Consider the following 15927-nt stretch of genomic DNA (forward strand, 5'->3'; position numbering starts at 1 on the left):
GGAATCAGACATGAGTTAGCTACCACCATAGCTGCATCCACTATTTAGTTTTGCCAACCCTCTCCAACCCTGTTCCTGGAGTGCTACCCTCCTCTAGGTTTTCAATCCAACCCCAGTTGTAACTACCTGATTCAGTTAATCAACAAGCTAATTATTAGAATCCGATGCGCTAGATTAGGGTTGGAGTGAAAACCTACAGGACAGCCTGGTCTCATAGACTAGACGTAGAAAATGTAAATACGGGACACTGAAATTAGTATGGATGTTACAGAAGGTTACTTAAGGCAAAAACTAATGTCTAGCAGCCCGAAGGTTTAGTGTTTGAATCTCATAATGGACCATTTTAGCTAATTAGCAACTTTTCAAATGACTTACTACTTTTTAGATACTTTGCAACCATTTAGCATGTTAGCCAACTCTTCCCTTAACCCTAACCTTACTAACCCTTCTCCTTACCCTTGAACCTAACTTTAACCCTAACCTTAAAACCCTAACTCCTAATAGATAACTTTAGCCACCTAGCTAACGTGAGCCACAACAAATTGGAATTCGTAACATATTGTACATTTTGCACATTCGTAACATATTGTACATTTTGCAAATTCAAAACATATTTTAGGTTTTGCAAATTCGGAACATATCATACGAATTGTAATACGTAACATATCATAAGAAATGGATGATGGACATCCATAAATTAATACATACGGTATGAAATGCAACATATCATACTAAATGGAGTGTCTTGGAGTTACATACAGAATAATATGAAATGCTCTGAGACCAGGTTGTTCAGGACGGTAGCTCTCCAGGAACAGGATTGGAGAGATTTTTATAACTAACACAAGATATCCCAGAATCTATCGTTTCCAATGAGAGCAACTGAATCATAGTGGGCAGAACAAGAAAGGAGGTGGGCAGCCAAGAACAAGCTAGTGAGATCCTTGTCACGCGAAGCGGAACAGGTGAACCCAAGAGCAGACTCAGACTAGAAGACTGGGATGAGGTAACCATGGTATTTATTGAAACACAGGGGGAAGATGGGGTGCAGGCCAGGGGAAGCCAGGTGCGAAGGCTGAGGCTGGAGTGAGGGGAGTTGCGACTGGGCAAGCAGGTCCAGAGAGGAATCCAAGGACGCAGTGGAGTGGAGGGTCCAGGACAGAGTAGCAGGACTGACAAGACGTGGGACTGGAGACAGGGGCCAAAGTCAGAGCGGGAAGAACTGTAGCGGAGAGGAAAACAGCGTCAGGCAAGGGAAAACAGGAATAACATGAAAACAGGTTCTAAGCAGGAACAAACAGCTAAAAACCGCAGACTGACTGAGCAGAGGTTACTACCTGGCAGCGTGGAAGTGGCAGGGCTGAGTATTTATAGAGGTCTTGATTATGGAACAGGTTGCAGCTGGTGGGGATCTGCTCTGCCTCCAGCACACTTGTCTCCACCCACACACACACACACACACACACACACACACACAACACACACACACACACACACACACACACACACACACACACACACACACGGGAAGAGGGAGAGAGCACAGGGGGAGTGGGCAGGTTAGGGAGACAGGATGAGAAGCAGAGGGCGTGGCAGGAGCAGATGTAACAATCCTATTGGAGCATTCTAGCATTTATTTGCATATTTCCTTTAGGGAACGTAGCTGTGAAGTGCACGTATGCAATAACTAAATTTGCCCTTGCACTCCTTCTAAACAACACAATTTTTGAAAACTTTGGCAAAGGGTAAAGTCTACAAAATGCAGTCCACTCTGTTTCAGATTCTAGTTTTGGAAACAGAAAACTGTATGGAAACCAAGCGTTATCTAACGTCGTTAGCTAAGTTAGGGACTGTACATTATTTATAATGAGGAATACCTGGAGAAAATCAGACCTCTGAATGAAAATGGATGAACCTCCCTTCAGTAAAATATATTTTGTTAATGCGTCATTTTAAGGGGTCCTTATTACAGTGTAATTACATATATAATTAAGTAATGTAATTAATTGTAATAATTCATAGCTACAATGCAACACATACATGTAACTGGTGGTAACCCTGGGGAGGGTGTGGCTCAGTTGGTAGAGCATGGTGTTTGTAACGTGTTTGCAACGCCAGGGTTGTGGGTTCGATTCCCACGGGGGACCAGTATGGGGAGAAAAAAAATTGTGAGCGTCTGCTAAATGACTAAAATGTAAATGTAAAATGTAATTGAAGTCTTTAATTACAAGGGTGTAATGACGAATGCCATGCTTGTTACAAATGTTAAAGTTTCCGATAGCGTCCCAACGGATCATATTTCAAACTACGTGATATGTGTTAGCCAATTGAAAACCGATCACCTCATTGATACAACTCTGCCATAAAGATCTGGAGTCTGATGCCCAGGCTCAATGTCAAAAACAGGTTCACAAATGGATCACATAAAAAACACTTTAAATTATTAAATCATTTAACTTCTATGGGCTACGCGGGACGCTAGCGTCCCACCTGCGGGACACAGCCAGTGAAATATCAGGGCGGCAAATTCAAAAACAATAAAATGTTATAATTCATCTTTCTCAAACATACAACTATTTTACACCATTTTAAAGATACACTTCTCCTTGATGTAACCACATTGTCCGATTTCAAAAAGGCTTTACAGTGAAAGCAAAACATTAGATTATGTTAGGAGAGTACATAGACAAAAATAATCACACAGCCATTTTCCAAGCAAGGACATGTATCAATAAAACCCAAAACACAGCTAAATGAAGCACTAACCTTTGACAATCTTCATCAGATGACACTCCTAGGACATTATGTTACACAATACATGTATGTTTTGTTCGATAAAGTTCATATTTAGATCCAAAAACAGCATTTTACATTGGCGCGTGATGTTCACAAAATGTATTCCCACCAAAACGTCCGATGAACGTGCACATCAATTTACAAAAATACTCATCATAAACGTTGACAAAATATAAAACAATTATTTAAAGAATTATAGATAGACTACCCCTGGATGCAACCGCTGTGTCAGATTTTAAAATAGCTTTATGGAGAAAGCACATTTTTCAATATTCTGAGTACATAGCTCAGCCATCACGGTGAGCTATACAGACACCCACCAAGTTTGGGGCAACCTAAACTCAGAATTAGTATTAGAAATATTCTCTTACCTTTGCTGATCTTCGTCAAAATGCACTCCCAGGACTGCTACCTCCACAAGAAATGTTGGTTTTGTTCCAAATAATCCATATTTATGTCCAAATACCTCCGTTTTGTTCGTGCGTACAGATCACTTATCCAAAGGCATAACTTGCGAGCGCGGAACAAGAGACGAAAAGTCAAAATGTTCCATTACCGTACTTAGAAGCATGTCAAACGCTGTTTAAAATCAATCTTTATGGTATTTTTTACGTAAAATTGCGATAATATTCCAACCGGACAATAGCGTATTCATTCAAGGAGAAAAAGAAGGAACAGCGTGCTCGCATGACCGCTCATATCCAATCTCTTTGTTGCCAGGCAATCCACTCAGAAACTGAGCTCCTATTATCTGCCCAGTGACAGGAGAATGCTCAAACCACTTTCTGAAGGCTTTAGACAGCCAATGGAAGCCTTAGGAAGTGCAACATAACCCCACGGATACTGTAGTTTCGAAAGGGACTAGAAAGAAGAACTACAATTCTCAGATCCTCCACTTCCTGGTTGAATTATTCTCAGGGTTTTGCCTGCCATATGAGTTCTGTTATACTCACAGACACCATTCAAACAGTTTTAGAAACTTCAGAGTGTTTTCTATCCAAATCTACTAATAATATGCATATTATAGTTTCTTGGCCAGAGTAGTAACCTGTTTAAATTGGGTACGTTTTTCATCCGGCCGTGAAAATACTGCCCCCTAGCCCAGACAGGTTAACGACAGGTTAACGGTACATTTGACAATAGTTCAATTCCTATAACTATCAATTAAACATTTTTCAACATGGTTAAAAGGTTAAAATTGTGAAATAGCTATCCGTGCTTGTCAAATTATACGCCTATTAAGTTTGGTTGAATAATGTTTTATAAAAGCACTTATAATGGTCATAAGACAAACTCTTATTCCATCATGTAACCTTGCAAGGGTTTCGCTGTCGAGGAACTTTTTTACTTTTGGATGGGATGCATTGGTGCAATTATTTATTTATCCCAGGAATTAAGTTATCGCGTCAAGATCTGCCCATCTGCAAAACACACTTGAAATAATAACAACCTCGAATGTGCTCACAGGTGTTGACACTGATGTCCTGTAACAATGCAGAAATAAAAGGGTGGAAAAGATAAGTAACTATGTTTCCATCCACAGTTTCTATGTCAGTAAAGTCGTACCACATAAAACAGCTTTGATGGAAACGGGACATTTTGGCACAATTTTATAAATACCTACAGCTAGCAAGCAAGCTAAAGGGATTGCAAATTAGCTAACATAACTCTAGCCAAACAAAAAAAAGTGTTTCTAAATATTTGCTTGCTAGCATTTATGAGGCCAGCAAACATGTTCCTCACACGCTAGGAATGTATTTCCTCCAACTTTTTAATCAAAAGGTGGGGTGAGCCTGATGTTCCGCATGTCACGTCTCATGTCCAAAACATGGGAAAAGGGGACAGAAAGTCTAAATGTCGATGCATCTACAAATGCAATGTTTCACACAATATTGTATTATATTTGATGAGTTACTGACCTTTTCGTCCACAGGCTCGATGTGCTCGCGCTCTGATCACACTGCCACAGGATGTCCATGCACCAGATGGTCTGAGAGATGCACTCCTGTTGGACTGGAAAACAAAGAGACATTTGGTCAGTGGTGTTTCCTTTTCAATGCTGTATCAACATCTTTATCTGGACAGAAAATGCATTGTTTATCATAACACAAACCCACCTTGGACAATGTGACAAGTGGTTCCTCAACACCCAATCCTCATGCCTCATTGTTTGTTCTTGTTTCCCAATCAACAGCTGATGAGTGGGTTTTAGGGGTTTACAAGTGCACAGTAAGTCTACACCAGCACATTACTATAACAATACAGATAAGGTGGGATGAATCTCAGGATTTTGAAATCTTTTAGTCAAGCATTTGCCCTTTCAACATGAATCCTGTTTCTCACTATGTCTTTTGTGAGATGTATTTCACTCTCTGTGAATCTTCCGCGGTTCAGGAATGGAGGAATGTTCAGACTGACTCCTGCAGGCATTAAGCTCTGGATCAAGAAGTCTTTGTCTGTCAAAATCATGTCTCCAGACGTGAAAATCTTCTAAAACCCTGACTTCTGGACAATGGCTTTGTCCGACACAGATCTTGGATACAATCACTGCAGTATGTTATCACCGCATGAGGTGCAATTCCCTGGAGTAGCTTGAAGTAATATATTGAACGGTACACATAGTAGGTTTGCTTCTGCAGATCCATCGGACTTGGAATAGCAACTTCTATATCAGTACAGTCAATGACTATCCTGAAGTTTCTGCTGGAACCCTGAAAAGATGTAGGAAAACATGTTTGGTTTTTCTCCTGACTTGGAACAGTCTTCATGATGCTCATGAAAAAAGATTGTGGATCACGATAATGAAAGTGATTGTAACAGTGATTGTACTACAATGGAATAGTTGAGCCAGATGCAAGTTGGTGTAGCTGTGACGCAACTTCATAAGCACCATAAACACGTGATCCTCATATGACTGCATCTCAACCCTCTACTTGGCAAAGTAGACAACGCAGTCCTTGTAGCGTTCCAAGTATTCAATGATGTTGAACATGTCTTTGTCTGGAAGTCCTGATTCCATCCTAAGTACTTTATCAGACAGCTGTGATGCTGAATACCTGTTGCAGGTATACAGCTGATTCTCCTGTAAACCTTCCACTGCGCAAATGTTTCCTTAATATGCACCTCAGTGAGAACATTCTGCAACTGTGCAGACAGCAGCCTCTTACCAGCGGCCGAGGGACCTGGAACTTCATCGTCTGGCATGCTGGTAGGGTTTGGATCTTCCTCTTCTATCATGGTGGATGAGCTACCTTTTCTGGTAAATACAGAGCAATTTATCTTTCCCAATGGAAAATGGCAGCTGCATACCTGAGTGTTGTCACTGGGTATCTGGTCCGCCTGTTTTGAAATATTTTTTTTTTAAACTTTTACTAGCTAGCTAGGTTGATTACTAAAATGGTAACATCTATATTTAAATCCCATAACCCACAGACTTGAGACTTGACTATAGTAACGGTAAAATAGACTGGGCTTTGGTCTATCTGCACATCTAAATTCCTACTATGTGGATGGGACATTTCTGCTGGGATCGAGGAATATTCTGGAATTCTCAACCAGATGATCAGGACAGTCTAGGGTACTATTTGCCCGAAGAGGTGAAGTATTGCGATGAGCTATACGACTGTACTTCTGATTCTAATTCTCAAGAGGAAAGTTAAAACCCTCAGCCGTGAGGTCACAGAGGAGGACCAACAGTGATAGGGGGATTGTCTGAAAAGGACTGACATGCAGCGATGTAACATAAGGATTTGGGAACTGCCCAGCAGACCACAATTTCTTTTTTCAGGTCCTAAATCTGTGGCATGCTATGTTTGTAAAGGCAAAATTTCACTGCTGTGTCAGGCTAGTTTGGCACATTTTCTACTGTAACGATGTGCGCTGAGAGTCGAGAAGCAAGTTCAGGGAGTGAGTGATTTAATAAATAAACACAACATAATACAAAATAAGAAACACGAACAACGCACAGACATGACACAGGAATAGAAACAATAATGCCTGGGGAAGGAACCAAAGGGAGTAACATTTATAGGGAAGGTAATCCGGGAGGTGATGCAGTCCAGATGAGTCTGATGACACGCAGGAACGCGTAACGATGGTGGCAGGTGTGCGCCATAACGAGCAGCCTGGTGACCTAGAGGCCGGAGATGGAGCACGTGGAACAGAACCAGTTTCTATGTTTTGTATAGGGAAAACATTAAGCCCACAAGTCCTTTGTGAGCGAGCTAGCCAAATTTAGCTAATATAGCTAACTAGCCAACCAAGGTGCCTAACTACAGAGCTGTCTTGATAACTTGAGACTCGACTTTGACTTGAGACTGATGATTTGAAATGATCTGGTCAGGTTTTGTAACATTTTGTCACAAATGTTGTGGCACAGAGTCTACATGCATCAATCTATACGCAGACAGAGACAGTAGCATCGCCCTTGCAAAAAAACTACAACAGATTGGCTCGTGAAACGCACACTCGGCACTCTGATTAGACCAGCAAACTGTCAATCAACACAGGTCAGGTGAGCTAGCGAACAGATTGATAATTTGCTGTACAGCTATAGGATCGGGTGCAGCGCAAACGTCAAATTGTCTGGAGAAAGTATTGTCATAATAAATACCCTATACTGTATATACAAAATTATATGGACGTCCCTTCAAATTAGTGGATTTGGCTATCTCAGCCATACCCGTTGCTGACAGGTGTATATAAAATCGAGCACACAGCCATGCAATCTCCATAGTCAAACATTGGCAGGATAATTACCTTACTGAAGAGCTCAGTAAGAGCTCACTTTCACTGTGGCACTGTCATAGGATGCCACCTTTCCAACAAGTCCGTTTGTCTAATTTCTGCCCTGCTAGAACTGTCCCTGTCAACTGAAAATCATCTGTCCTCGGTTGCAACACTCACTACCGAGTCCTAAACTGCCTCTGAAAGCAACTTCAGCACAAGAACTGTTCGTGGGTTTCCATAGCCGAGCAGCCGCACACAAGCCAAAGATCACCATGCGCAATGCCAAGCGTCGGCTGGAGTGGTGTGAAGCTTGCCGCCATTGGACTCTGGAGCAGTGGAAACAGGAATCAAAAATGTTATAAATTGATTTGCATTTTAATGAGGGAAATTAGTATTTGACCCCCTCTCAATCAGAAAGATTTCTGGCTCCCAGGTGTCTTTTATACAGGCAACGAGCTGAGATTAGGAGCACACTCTTAAAGGGAGTGCTCCTAATCTCTATTTGTTACCTGTATAAAAGACACCTGTCCACAGAAGCAATCAATCAGATTCCAAACTCTCCACCATGGCCAAGACCAAAGAGCTCTCCAAGGATGTCATGGACAAGATTGTAGACCTACACAAGGCTGGAATGGGCTACAAGACCATCGCCAAGCAGCTTGGTGAGAAGATGACAACAGTTGGTGCGATTATTCGCAAATGGAAGAAACACAAAAGAACTGTCAATCTCTCTCGTCCTGGGGCTCCATGCAAGTTCTCACCTCGTGGAGTTGCAATGATCATGAGAACGGTGAGGAATCAGCCCAAGCTCAAGAAAGCACATATACATGCCCGTCTGAAGTTGGACAACTGAGGACAACTGGGTGAAAGTGTTGTGGTCAGATGAGACCAAAATGGAGCTCTTTGGCATCATCTCAACTCGCCGTGTTTGGAGGAGGAGGAATGCTGCCTATGACCCCAAGAACACCATCCCCACCGTCAAACATGGAGGTGGAAACATTATGCTTTGGGGGTGTTTTTCTGCTAAGGGGACAGGACAACTTCACCGCATCAAAGGGACGATGGATGGGCCCATGTACCGTCAGATCTTGGGTGAGAACCTCCTTCCCTCAGCCAGGGCATTGAAAATGGGTCGTGGATGGGTATTCCAGCATGACAATGACCCAAAACACACGACCAAGGCAACAAAGGAGTGGCTCAAGAAGAAGCGCATTAAGGTCCTGGAGCGGCCTAGCTAGTATCCAGACCTTAATCCCATAGAAAATCTGTGGAGGGAGCTGAAGGTTCGAGTTGCCAAATGCCAGCCTTAACCTTAATGACTTGGAGAAGATCTGCAAAGAGGAGTGGGACAAAATCCCTCCTGAGATGTGTGCAAACCTGGTGGCCAACTACAAGAAACGTCTGACCTCTGTGATTGCCAACAAGGGTTTTGCCACCAAGTACTAAGTCATGTTTTGCAGAGGGGTCAAATACTTATTTCCCTCATTGAAATGCAAATCATTTTATAACATTTTTGACATGCGTTTTTCTGGATTTTTTTGTTTTTCTTCTGTCTCTCACTGTTCAAATAAACCTACCATTAAAATTATAGAATGATCATTTCTTTGTCAGTGGGCAAACGTACAAAATCAGCAGGGGATCAAAGACTTTTTCCCCTCACTGTAGGTCCCTTAGTTCCAGTGAAGATAAATCTCAACGCTACAGCATACAATGACATTCTAAATGATTATGTGCTTCCAACTTTCTGGCAACAGTTTGGAGAAGGCCCTTTCCTGTTTCAGCATGACAATGCCCCCGTACGCAAAGCGAGGTCCATACAGAAATGGTTTGTGGAGATCGGTGTGAAAGAACTTGACTGGCCTGCACAGAGCCCTGACCTCAACTCCCTCGAACACCTTTGGGATGAATTGGAACGGCAACTACAAGCCAGGCTTAATCGCCCAACATCAGTGCCCGACCCCACTAATGCTCTTGTGGCTGAATGGAATCAAGTCCCTGAAGAAATGTTACAACATATTATGTATGTGTACTTGTGTGTTTATTTTCTCACTTCGGTGGTGCTTCCGGAAGCTGTAAAATAAGGGCCAGGTTGTCAAGATGAGTAATGTACTATATAAGCACATATTAATTACAAGTAAGTAGCCTTCAAGATACACTTCCTTTTAAGTAGCTATATCCTGTGTAACACCTAGTAATTACATTGTGTTTATGCAGATATTACATTTAATCTGTGGTGTACTAGTGTGATTATCCTCCCACTTAGATGGTGCTTCCAGAAGCCTTAAAATGAGGACCAGGTTGTCAGGATGGGCAATGTACTATATGAGTACACATTAATTACAAGTAAGTAGCCCTCGAGATACACTTCATTTTAAGTAGATAAATCCTGTGTAACACCGAGTAATTACATTGTACTTATGCAGATATTACATGTACTCTGTGTTGTACTAATGGGTTTATCCTCACTTGGATGGCAAGGAGGTTCAGGTTGTCATAATGGGTAATGTACACATCAATTATAAGTTATTTTTTATTATAACCTTTTCGGACACATAGCGCATCTGTCCATGAGATTACAACCTTGTGACAGTTATTACTGAATCAGATGCAGCTGAGAAGAAACTTAACACTAAATTGATGAATTTGTAACAAGCATGGTAACAAGCATGTTCTTACACCTCTGTAATTACAGACCGCAATTACCACCAGTTATGTTGTTATTACAATGTAACTACAGTTATTAAATTAACAATATTTGTTAGTGTAATTACATGTGTAATAAGGAGGTAATAAGGACCCCTTAAAATTAAGTGTTACCTACACTACCGGTCAAAAGTTTTAGAAGGGTTTGTCTTTATTTTTACTATTTTATACATTGTAGAATAATAGTGAAGACATCAAAACTATGAAATAACACACATGGAATCATGTAGTAACCAAGAAAGTGTTAAACAAGTGAAAATCTATTTTATATTTGAGATTCTTCAAATAGCCACACATTGCCTTGATGACAGCTTTGCACACTCTTGGCATTCTTTCAACCAGCTCCATGAGGTAGTCACCTGGAATGCATTTCAATTAACAGGTGTGCCTTCTTAAAAAGTTAATTTGTGGAAATTCTAGCCCTATTTGGTAAAAGACCAAGTCCATATTGACAAAGAGAAACGACAAAGAGAAACGACATTCCATCATTACTTTAAGACGTCAGTCAATACGGAACATTTCAAGAACTTTGAAAGTTTCTTCAATTCCAGTCACAAAAACCATCAAGCGCTATGATGAAACTGGCTCTCATGAGGACCGCCACAGGAAAGGAAGACCCAGAGTTACCTCTGCTGCAGAGGATACGTTCATTACGTCCTCGTGCTCCTAGATCTTAGTGCCGCTTTTGATACCATCGATCACCACATTCTTTTGGAGAGATTGGAAACCCAAATTGGTCTACATGGACAAGTTCTGGCCTGGTTTAGATCTTATCTGTCGGAAAGATATCAGTTTGTCTCTGTGAATGGTTTGTCCTCTGACAAATCAATTGTAAATTTCGGTGTTCCTCAAGGTTCCGTTTTAGGACCACTATTGTTTTCACTATATATTTTACCTCTTGGGGATGTCATTCGAAAACATAATGTTAAATTTCACTGCTATGCGGACGACACACAGCTGTACATTTCAATGAAACATGGTGAAGCCCCAAAATTGCCCTCGCTAGAAGCCTGTGTTTCAGACATAAAGAAGTGGATGGCTGCAAACTTTCTACTTTTAAACTCGGACAAAACAGAGATGCTTGTTCTAGGTCCCAAGAAACAAAGAGATCTTCTGTTGAATCTGACAATTAATCTGGATGGTTGTACAGTCGTCTCAAATAAAACTGTGAAGGACCTCGGCGTTACTCTGGACCCTGATCTCTCTTTTGAAGAACATATCAAGACTGTTTCAAGGACAGCTTTTTTCCATCTACGTAACATTGCAAAAATCAGAAATTTTCTGTCCAAAAATGACGCAGAAAAATTAATCCATGCTTTTGTTACTTTTGTTACTAGGCTGGACTACTGCAATGCTCTACTTTCCGGCTACCCGGATAAAGCACTAAATAAACTTCAGTTAGTGCTAAATACGGCTGCTAGAATCCTGACTAGAACCAAAAAATTTGATCATATTACTCCAGTGCTAGCCTCCCTACACTGGCTTCCTGTTAAGGCAAGGGCTGATTTCAAGGTTTTACTGCTAACCTACAAAGCATTACATGGGCTTGCTCCTACCTATCTTTCCGATTTGGTCCTGCCGTACATACCTACACGTACGCTACGGTCACAAGACGCAGGCCTCCTAATTGTCCCTAGAATTTCTAAGCAAACGGCTGGAGGTAGGGCTTTCTCCTATAGAGCTCCATTCTTATGGAATGGTCTGCCTACCAATGTGAGAGACGCAGACTCAGTCTCAACCTTTAAGTCTTTACTGAAGACTTATCTCTTCAGTAGGTCCTATGATTAAGTATAGTCTGGCCCAGGAGTGTGAAGGTGAACGGAAAGGCTGGAGCAACGAACCGCCCTTGCTGTCTCTGCCTTGCCGGTTCCCCTCTTTCCACTGGGATTCTCTGCCTCTAACCCTTTTACAGGGGCTGAGTCACTGGCCTACTGGTGTTCTTCCATGCCGTCCATGGGAGGGGTGCGTCACTTGAGTGGGTTGAGTCACTGACGTGGTCTTCCTGTCTGGGTTGGCGCCCCCCCCTTGGGTTGTGCCATGGCGGAGATCGTTGTGGGCTATACTCGGCCTTGTCTTAGGACGGTAAGTTGGTGGCTGGAGACATCCCTCTAGTGGTGTGGGGGCTGTGCTTTGGCAAAGTGGGTGGGGTTATATCCTGCCTGTTTGGCCCTGTCCGGGGGTATCATCGGATGGGGCCACAGTGTCTTCTGATCCCTCCTGTCTCAGCCTCCAGTATTTATGCTGCAGTAGTTTATGTGTCGGGGGGCTAGGGTCAGTCTGTTACATCTGGAGTATTTCTCTTGTCTTATCCGGTGTCCTGTGTGTATTTAAATATGCTCTCTCTAATTCTCTCTTTCTCTCTTTCTGTCTTTCTCTCGGAGGACCTGAGCCCTAGGACCATGCCTCAGGACTACCTGGTATGATGACTCCTTGCTGTCCCCAGTCCACCTGGCCGTGCTGCTGCTCCAGTTTCAACTGTTCTGCCTGCGGCTATGGAACCCTGACCTGTTCACCGGACGTGCTTGTTGCACCCTCGACAACTACTATGATTATTATTATTTGACCATGCTGGTCATTTATGAACATTTTAACATTTTAACATTTTGACCATGTTCTGTTATAATATCCACCCTGCACAGCCAGAAGAGGACTGGCCACCCCTCATAGCCTGGTTCCTCTCTAGGTTTCTTCCTAGGTTTTTGGCCTTTCTAGGGAGTTTTTCCTAGGGAGTTTTTCCTAGCCACCGTGCTTCTTTCACATGCTTTGCTTGCTGTTTGGGGTTTTAGGCTGGGTTTCTGTACAGCACTTTGAGAATATCAGCTGATGTACGAAGGGCTATATAAATAAATTTGATTTGATTAGAGTTACCAGCCACAGAAATTGCAGCCCAAATAAATGCTTCAGAGTTCAAGTAACAGACACATCTCAACATCAACTGTTCAGAGGAGACTGTGTGGATCAGGACTTCATGGTGGAATTGCTGCAATGAAACCACTCCTAAAGGACACCAATAATAAGAAGAGACTTGCTTGGGCCAAGAAACACGAGCAATGGACATTAGACCGTTGGAAATTTGTCCTTTGGTGTGGAGTCCGAATTGGATATTTTTGGTTCCAACCGCTGTGTCTTTGTGAGACGCGGTGTGGGTGAACGGATGATCTCTGCATGTGTATTTACCACAGTAAAGCATGGAGGAGGTGATGTTATGGTGTGGGGTTGCTGGTGAGACTGATTTATTTAGAATTCAAGGCACACTTAACCAGCATGGCTACCACAGCATTCTGCAGCGATACGCCATCCCCTCTGGTTTGCGCTTAGTGGGCCTACCATTTGTTTTTCAACAGGACAATGACCCAAAACACACCTTCAGACTCTGTAAGGGCTATTTTACCAAGAAGGAGAGTGATGGAGTGCTGCATTGGATGACCTGGCCTCCACAATTCCCCCGACTTCAACCAAATTGAGATGGTTTGGGATGAGTTGGACCTCAGAGAGAAGGAAAAGCAGCCAACAAGTTCTCAGCATATGTGGGAACTCATTCAAAATTGTTGGAAAAGCATGCCAGGTGAAGCTGGTTGAGAGAATGCCAAGAATGTGCAAAGCCGTCATCAAGGCAAAGGGTGGCTATTTGAAGAATCTCAAATCTAAATTTGGTTTTGATTTGTTTAACACTTTTTTGGTTACTACATGATTCCATATGTGTTATTTCCTAGTTTGATGTCTTCACTAATATTCTACAATGTAGAAAATAGTATAAAATAAATAAAAACCCTTAAATAAGAAGGTGTTGTAAAACTTTTAACCGGTAGTGAATATTTTTCCCCGACCCATCTTGAACACTTGAAAAAAGACCAGTGACCCTCCCCTACACCCAAAGTAAAAATTAAAACATGAAGTGGATTGCAGAGAACATGCCAACATGCTGTTTATCCTCACTCCTCGGACAGACCAGAGCTTAACATGCTGAACAAAACCGCTCGCATTGTGTGTGCAAGCATTGCTAAATAAATTCATACATACAGTTGAAGTCAGAAGATTACATAAACCTTAGCCAAATACATTTAAACTCAGCTTTTCACAATTCCTGACATTTAATCCTAGTAAAAATGCTCTGTCTTAGGTCAGTTAGGATCACCACCTTATTTTAAGAATGTGAAATGTTAGAATAATACTGGAGAGAATGCTTTATTTCAGCTTTTATTTCTTTCATCACATTCCCAGTGGGTCAGAAGTTTACATACACTCAATTAGTATTTAGTAGCATTGCCTTTAAATTGTTTAACTTGGGTCAAACGTTTTGGGTAGCCTTCCACAAGCTTCCCACAATAAGCTGGGTGAATTTTGGCCCATTTCTGCTGACAGAGCTGGTGTAACTGAGTCAGGTTTGTAGGCCCAGTTGCTCGCACACGCTTTTTCAGTTCTGTCTACAAATTTTGAGGTATTTGAGGTTGAGGTATAGGGCTTTGTGATGGCCACTCCAATACCTTGACTTTGTTGTCCTTTAGCCATTTTGCCACAACTTTGGAAGTATGCTTGGGGTCATTGTCCATTTGGAAGACCCATTTGCGACCAAGCTTTAACTTCCTGACTGATGTCTTGAGATGTTGCTTCAATATATCCACATAATGTTCCTACCTCATGATGCCATCTATTTTGTGAAGTGCACCAGTCCCTCCTGCAGCAAAGCACCCCCACAACATGATGCTGCCACCCCCGTGCTTCACGGTTGGGATGGTGTTCTTCGGCTTGCAAGCATCCCCCTTTTCCCTCCAAACATAATGATGGTCAGTTTGAAGGTAGGCTTTGGAATACATCCACAGGTACACCTCCAATTGACCCAAATTATGTCAATTAGCCTATCAGAAGCTTCTAAAGCCTTGACATCATTTTCTGGAATTTTCCAAGCTGTTTAAAGGCACAGTCAACCCACTGGAATTGTGATACAGTGAATTATAAGTGAAATAATCTGTCTGTAAACAATTGTTGGAAAAATTACTTGTGTCATGCACAAAGTAGATGTCCTAACCAACTTGCCAAAACTATAGTTTGTTATCAAGAAATTTGTGGAGTGGTTGAAAAAGGATTTTAAATGACTCCAACCTAAGTGTATGTAAACTTCCGACTTCAACTGTACATGTTATTCAATCATTACACCTACATTACATTTACATTACATTTACGTCATTTAGCAGACGCTCTTATCCAGAGCGACTTACAGTAGTGAATGCATACATTTCAATTCATTTCATCCCTTTTTATTTTTTTCCTCGTACTGGCCCCCCGTGGGAATCGAACCCACAACCCTGGCGTTGCAAACACCATGCTCTACCAACTGAGCCACAGGGAGGCCGCCTACACAAGCGTCTGCGTTGCCAAGCGCTAAAATAGAAGTCAGTTGTATTTGTGATGCTGAACGCGGTGCAAGTCCTGCCTCTCCCATCTCCTCATTGGTTATACCGACGTGGGTGATTGAAAGATGAACTGAGGTCGGTCGGTCGTCATGGCACACTCAAAAAAGTAAAGGTTCCTGGAGTATCCTTTAGGGATTCTTCAAATTTAACTGTGGGGGAACCCCTTGTCACGTCCTGGCCAGTATAAGGGTTAATTGTCATTTTAGTTTGGTCAGGACGTGGCAGAGGGTATTTGTTTTATGTGGTTCAGGGTGGTGTGTTAGTTAGGAGGGCGTTTGATTTATTATTC

At 42.1% G+C, this 15927-nt stretch overlaps 1 non-coding gene across 1 annotated transcript; it reads right to left on the reverse strand.

Moving 5' to 3' along the window:
* Positions 1 to 15501: 15501 nt before the first annotated feature.
* Positions 15502 to 15576, reverse strand: trnaa-ugc (transfer RNA alanine (anticodon UGC)). Its single transcript has one exon. It is a non-coding gene; the product is annotated as a tRNA-Ala (tRNA).
* Positions 15577 to 15927: the final 351 nt, after the last annotated feature.

This window comes from Salmo salar, chromosome 10, assembly GCF_965601325.2.
Source record: "Salmo salar chromosome 10, fSalSal1, whole genome shotgun sequence".
NCBI classification, from domain to species: Eukaryota; Metazoa; Chordata; class Actinopteri; order Salmoniformes; family Salmonidae; genus Salmo; species Salmo salar.